The sequence below is a fragment of the Triticum aestivum genome, chromosome 5A, assembly GCF_018294505.1.
Source record: "Triticum aestivum cultivar Chinese Spring chromosome 5A, IWGSC CS RefSeq v2.1, whole genome shotgun sequence".
NCBI classification, from domain to species: domain Eukaryota; kingdom Viridiplantae; phylum Streptophyta; class Magnoliopsida; order Poales; family Poaceae; genus Triticum; species Triticum aestivum.
In genome coordinates, this window is record NC_057806.1 from 711,401,957 (window position 1) to 711,409,510 (window position 7,554).

Below are 7,554 nucleotides of genomic sequence, written 5' to 3' on the forward strand. Positions count from 1 at the left end.
TGCTCATCGAGTTGTTTCTTCAGCTCCTTCAACTCTTCAGGTCCGAGCTTGTAAGGACGTTTGCACACAGGTTCCGTGCCGGGCTCAAGATCAATAACGAATTCAACTGGCCGGTGCGGAGGCATTCCTGGGAGCTCTTCTGGAAAGACGTCTTGATATTCACAAACGACTGGAATTTGCGAGATAGCATCCAGTTCACCCTTCTCATTGAGAGAAAACAGACGGATGGTATCATCACGAGCGGCAAAGACAATTACATCCTCCGACGAATGAGTCAATTGAATCTGCCTTGCAGCACAATCAAGATGTGCCTTGTGCTTAGAAAGCCAATCCATTCCGAGAATAAGATCAATATCCGAGTCGCCCAGAACAATAGGAGAAGCTAGAAACTTGTAGTCACCCAAAGTGATATTAACATCCGGAACACAGATATTAGCTGTCATTTGCTTGCCCGGTGACACAATTTGCAAAGAATTTTGCAGATACTGATAATCGCACTCATACTTTAATGCAAAAGGTTTAGAAATGAAGCAATGCGATGCACCAGTGTCAAAAAGAACTTTTGCAGGAATATCATTAACAGGAAGGTTACCCATTATGACATCTGAAGAATCCTCTGCCTGAGCTGCATTCACCATATTGACCTTGGCTTGCTTGGGGTTATGCTTGACCACTGCTGTACTTGTCGATCTCACAGGAGGAGGAGGAGGAAGACGCCTCTGGTTGAAACACTTGTTGGCATAGTCACCCTTTTCTTGGCACTTGTTGCACGTAACCTTTGAAAGCGGACGGTGGTACAGAGCACTCGATCTTGGAGGTTGAGACGAACACTTGTTCTGAAAGCCAGGGTTGGGTGGGTGGGAAGAACCACTGCCACCTTTGCTCTTCTGCTGATGCGGCTGACAGAACGGAGGAGGAGGAAGCCAAAACTTCTGCTGCTTGGCCACTTGTGTAGAGGAAGAAGGAGTAGCATCTCTGGCTCGCTTCTTGGAAGCATCACACCTCAACTGAGCAGCCTCTTGCTTCAGTGCCATGTTGTAGAACTCATCGTATCTCAACGGCTCAAAGAGGACAAGAGCGAGCTGAATATCTTCTCTGAGACCACCCCTGAACTGGTATATCATGCTCTTCTCATCAGGTACATCCTGCTTGGCAAAGCGGGCGAGCTTCTAGAACAACTTGTTGTAGTCATAGACAGACAAAGAGCCTTGCTTCAGATTGCGGAATTCCTGACGCTTACTTTCAACCACACTTTGAGGGATGTGATGAGCTCGGAAATCTTGACGGAAATCATCCCAAGTGATCAGACGTCCACCTCTGGAATCCTTGTACTGCTGGAACCATTTTGCAGCCTGATCTTTGAGTTGGAAGGAAGCGAACTTGACGAAATCTTCATGCCTGACGTTGCTGCACTCAAAATGCTTGCCCAGATCCACAAGTCAATCGTCAGCATCGGAAGCCACAACACAGTTGCTGAACGTCTTTGGCCCATTACCAAGGAACTGGTTCAGTGTAGCAAAATGATTCTGATTGTTGCCTTGATTGCCTTACCTGCCTTGATTGTGCTCTTAGAGGATTTGCATGATCAACTGTGTGTTTGCATTGGTTGCGGCCATCACAGCTTGCCATGCCTCCGGAGGAGGTGGAGGTGGTGGCGGATCTTGATTCTGGTTCTGACTGGTGCTCTTAGCGGGAGCCATCCTGAATAGGTTGACCACCGTTAGCACATAGACAGACAAATGAAGCTGAAACCAAGAGAATGAAAATTGCAACATAAAGTCTTCACATCCGAACAAAATGAATGAATGCATTTCTCTTGAAGTGGTCACATATCCCTAAATTGCGAAGCCACGTAGAGTTAGGTAGAAGAAGTAAATCAACAAGGTACGGATCAAGAACGAATAATTGGTAAGAAATCCCAATCTCAAACAAATATCCATGGAAGAAGAACTAGAGCTATGAGAATTCCCACCTATTAAACTCCCGAAACTTTCCGGTTATGCAATCAGGTGTTGGGGATACAGGGGAAGCATAATATCTCACCCAAACTAGCAATTCCTACATCCAGCTGTATCCATCCTTCATCACATAACCAAGAAACCTTCGGAAACCATCTACCTCAACCTTCGAAAAGCATTCGTTATACAAGTTATGGCGATACTCCCGAACTCCCGCCCCAGTACTGGGTGGCGTCGAGGTTATCTCACCAACGAACTGCATAAAAGAGATTTTCGATGTCGGCGAAAATATCTCAAGTATTCCAGAATTGCAACGATAAAATTATGATGACAACACCTCAGAGCTCAACTCCCCGGGACACTTCCACTAAACCCCTGACACGAGGCACCAAGACAATGTTCTCATCATAAACCATCGGAACGATTCTAAGATACTCGCATGATCCTAAATTTTTTTAGTGAAATTTGAGAAGAGAAGAGTCAAAACTCTACGTCAGGATGCCTTACCAGAGCGATGAGGAGACTGGGAAGTAAAAAGAATTCCTAAGCTTTCCGATATATAATTCCTAAATGACTCAAAACATTTTCTAGACACAACTCGGCCTCTAAAAACGATCAAGCAATGGGGCTCCTAAGGTCGGGGAAGGCTCTGATACCAACTTATAACGCCCTCGATGCGGCTATAGCTCCCACGTGTCGAGGCACGACTTAGAGACATAACCGCATTGAAAGCAATGTCGCAAGTTAGGCAATCATCACAACATCCCATGTAATATATAGAATAAAAGGGGAGATACATAGTTGGCTTACACTCGCCATGTCACATCAAAGTACATAAATAACATACATCATCCAAACACTCATGGCCCGACTACGGTGCCAAAATAGAAGAAAACCCAACATGCGACACAATCCCGATCAAACCCCAACTGGGCACCACTACTGATCATCAGGAAAAGAGACATAGTAACGCTGAGAGTCCTCGTCGAACTCCCACTTGAGCTCGTATGCGTCACCTGGAGCGGAATCACCTGGACCTGCATCTGGAGTTATAGTATCTGTGAGCCACAGGGACTCAGCAATCTCGCACCCTCGCGATCAAAACTATTTAAGCTTATAGGAAGGGGTAAGGAAAATATATGTGGAGCTGCAGCAAGCGACTAGCATATATGGTGGCTAACTTATACGAGAAGGAGAGCGAGAAGAGGAGGCAAAGCGCGAGCGAGAATCTAGAGGAACAACCTGCGCAAGCATTACTCCAACATCGTGTCCACTTCCCAGACTCCGCCGAGAAGAGGCCATCACGGTTACACACTCAGTTGATTCATTTTAAATAAGTTTATGTTTAAGTTATCTACATCTGGACATTAAAAAATTCCCATCTGCCCATAACCGCGGGCACGGCTTTCGAAAGTTCAATCCCTGCAGGGGAGTCCCAACTTAGCCCATGACAAGCTCTCACGGTCAACGAAGGAATAGACCTCCACCCAAGACATATCGATCAGGCTCGGTATCTCGGTACAACAAGACATTTCGACAGGTCAAAACTAATCCAGCAACACCGCCCGAATGTGCCGACAAATCCCGATAGGAACTGCACATATCTCTTTCTCAGGGCACACTCAGATGAGCGCTCCATACAACTAAAACCAAACCTCGAGTTTCCCCGAGGGGGCGCTGCACAGGACTCTAGTTCGGACCAACACTCAGAGGAGCACTGGCCCGGGGGGGGGGGGGGCTAAAATAAAGATGACCCTCGGGCTCCGGAAACCCAAGGGAAAAAGAGGCTAGGTGGAAAATGGTAAAACCAATGTTGGGCATTGCTGGAAAAGCTTTAATCAAGGCGAACTATCAAGGGGTTCCCATTATAGCCCAACCGTGTAAGGAACGCAAAAATCCGGGAATATAACACCAATATGACGGAAACTAGGGCGGCAAGAGTGGAACAAAACACTAGGCGAGAAGCCGAGACTTCCACCCTTTACCAAGTATATAGATGCATTAAGATAACATATCAATATAATGATATCCCAACAAGTAAATAAATGTTCCAACAAGGAACGGCTCCAATATTCATCTGCAACTAGCAATGCTATAAGAAGGGCTGAGCAAAGCGGTAACATAGCCAATCAACGGTTTGCTAGGACATGGTGGGTTAGAGGTTTGACATGGCAATTGGGAGGCTGACAAGCAAAAGGTAGGCATCGAAGCATTGGCATGGCAAAAGAGCAAGCAAACTAGCATAGCAAAGATAGTAGTGATTTCGAGGGTATGATCATCTTGCCTGCAAAGCTGTTAGAGTTGACTGGATCCTTAAAAGCAAACTCAATAGGCTCCTCGTTAACGAACTCGTCTCCCGGATCTACCCAAGCAAGACAAACAAGCAACAAGGATACAATCAACCACGTGCGAGCTCAAACAATAAGATGCAATGATGGTATGCTATGCGGGATGCGATGCGTGATGCAAAATGCAAGATATGACAGGAAATGCATGAACCTGGCCTGATCTTGGAAAAACCAAGTGTGCCACTGGAAATATGGGATGAAATCGCTTGAAAACGATATAAAGAACGCCGGAATCGGAGTTACGGTTTGGAAATAGCAAGCGATTCAAATATGACACCGGTCTACGATTTACAGCAAGTAGGCCTCTAAATGCAATGAAATGAACATGCTACAACACCCAAACATAACAAAAAATACATGGCAGGGAAGCATTCAAGATGCTTAACAAAAGATTAGCACTGAGCTACGGCCAATTCATCCATTAAGAGGTTCAAACAAGCATGGCAAAAACGCAAATGCAAAACAGATCTCAGACTTAGAGAAATTAACACTTGTCTGAAATTTCAGATCATGAAGCCCTCTTCGGAGCAACAAAACAACATGCTATAGGACCTGATTATGACAAAGAAGAACATGGCATGGAGCTACTCAACAAGCTTAAGAAAAGACCCTTAGTGACCTTGAGTCAAAAGGGATCACAAAATACACTAACAAGCACACGAACATAGCTAAAACATAATCAGTTTTCGGACTTAGTGAAAACTGAGACATGCTGAAATTTAACTCACGAAGGCATGTAAACGAGCTCGATGCACTCACCACGGTGAAAGTCATGGCAAGACAAGCATACATCCATTAAGAAGGCACAAAATGCTAGCTAGACATGGCAAGAACAATGGCATAACATGCACGGATCAACTACAATAGCATCGGCAAAATTGGAAACGAGTTGACGATCTGCCCAGATTCACAACGAAGCAAAAGTAGAGCTCGATTGACTCAAGCTAGGGTGCTCCGTAATTGCAAAGAAAGGCATGGATGGATAGAGCATAACAAGATTAACAAAACTCCTTTAATGATCATCCTTAAAAGAGGCACGAATCACTAGCAAATAACCTGAACATATGGCATCATGAACTAAATAATTCCAGACTTAGTGAAAACTACTAAGTCCCTGAAAACAGATTTACCGGGTGCCTCACTTTGCAAGCTTGCACAAGTCACCACACACATCACAAAAATGCATGGGTTGCACCTCTGGAAAGATAACAAGATGCTTAACGAAACATATGAAGGACTCACAGGCATATCATGCACACAATAATCATGGCAAAAATGACAAAAGTCTAAGATGAACTAGCAGATCTGACAATTAACTCATGAAGCCTTCTTCTAACAGTATTTCGGGCATCAAGATGTACTCAAATGAAAATAATGCAATGGAATGAAATGATGTACCCGTCGAGACGAACATTTTGATATACTATATGTCCAAAACGGAGCTGCGGATGCGGAGATATGGCAGGTCAAAGTTTGCTCAAAAATTAGGGTTCGGAGGGAAAAAGTCAACCCGCGGATCTCAGATCCAGATCTACACGGATTTCGATGCACGCCGGAGTTCACTGTTCACCGGAGGAGGGGATCGTCGTCGGGGCCTTGCCGGAGCTCGGGGAGGCGGCGAGGAGGAGGCCGGGGCGGCGGCGTCCGCGGCGAGGGCGGCGGCGCGGTCGGTGCGGCGGGGAGGCGCCGGCCCGAGGAGGCGGCGAGGCGGCGGGGTCGGCCGTGGCGGTGCGGTGGTGGCCCGCGGCAGCGCCGGCCACCGGAGTAGGAGAGGGCGGCGGCGCGGTGTAGAGGGAGGCGCGGGGCGCGCGTGGGCCGGGAGGGCCCGTCCCGGGACCCGCGGGCTGGCGGCGGCGGTGAAGTGGGCGAGAGGTGGCGGCGAATCCGGAAGCGCCACGTGGCGGCGGCGGTCGGGTCGGACACGTCCGGCCCGACGGTTTTCATCCGGCGGTGGCGTGGAAATAGATCTAGGGTTTCAGGAGGGGAGAGAGATCCGAATTTCGAGGGGGGGGGTCTATTTATAGGCATAAGTGGAGCTAGGAGAGTCCAAATGAGGTGCGGTTTTCGGCCACGCGATCGTGATCGAACGCTCTAGGTGATGGAGCAGAGTTTGGTGGGTTTTGGGCCAAAATGGAGGGGTGTTGGGCTGCAACACACACGAGGCCTTTTCGGTCCCTCGGTTAACCGTTGGAGTATCAAACGAAGTCCAAATGGTACGAAACTTGACAGGCGGTCTACCGGTAGTAAACCAAGGCCGCTTGGCAAGTCTCGGTCCAATCCGGAAATGTTTAATCCCCACACACGAAAGAAAGCTAGAAATGACCACCGGAGGAGAACGAAGCGCCGGAATGCAAAACGGACAACGGGGAAAATGCTCGAATGCATGAGATGAACACGTATGCAGATGCAATGCACATGATGACATGATATGAGATGCATGACAACGAAAAACAACACACGGAGACAAAGACCCGAACCCGAGAAATAAATATAACTTAACGCCGGAAACGGCAAGTGTTGGATTACAAATTGGGAAAGTTATATCTGGGGTGTTACACCGCCACCACCTCCTTCCCGTCCCCGGCCTCCTTTCCTCCCCATCCCCGGCCTCCTTTCCTCCCCGTCCACGACCTCCTTCCGCGGCACGCGATCCCCTCTCCCCTCCCCTACCGATCCCACCCACCGAACCGATCCCGATACAGTCCAGATCAAGAGAGAGCGAGCCCCCTCCAGCACTGTACAGATCCGCCCTCCCTCCATCACCCCGCCGCTGGCGACCACCACCCTCTCCTTCTTCTCTCCCTACGCGGAGGCGCTGGATCCAGATCAAATACAGTCCAGCATCGGCCATGCCGGCAAGGGGAAGCATCTCCCATGGTGCCCCAGGCTAGCGCGGCCTTGGCTGGCTACCTACCTACCCCGTGGCTGGCTGTCTAGGGTTTTGGTCGCCTCCAACTCCGGCGGCTGCTCCGGCTCCTTCCTCAACCTCCAAGGACGGACGCGCGCCATCTCTGGCAAGGACGACCGACGCGACGCCCGCCATGGAAGCTCCCTTCCAGACCCACCATGGGAACGCCATGGACCTCCCTCTGCTTCCTTCCCCTCCTGTGTCGTCAATCTCTGTTTTCCAATTTCATTTGGTACGTCTCTGTTTTCCTCTCTCTCTCTCTCTCTGTCACCATGGAATGGATTTCGACTTCAGCTCAACTACATTTTTGTCTTCTTCCTTGTGCAGCAGTAGCAGCAGC

General features: G+C 48.6%; 1 pseudogene; it reads right to left on the reverse strand.

Annotated features, from left to right (window-relative positions):
* LOC123101884 (serine/arginine repetitive matrix protein 1-like) overlaps positions 1-7,315 on the reverse strand; it is a 33,889-nt pseudogene extending 26,574 nt beyond the window's left edge.
* Between the last annotated feature and the right edge of the window lie 239 nt (positions 7,316-7,554).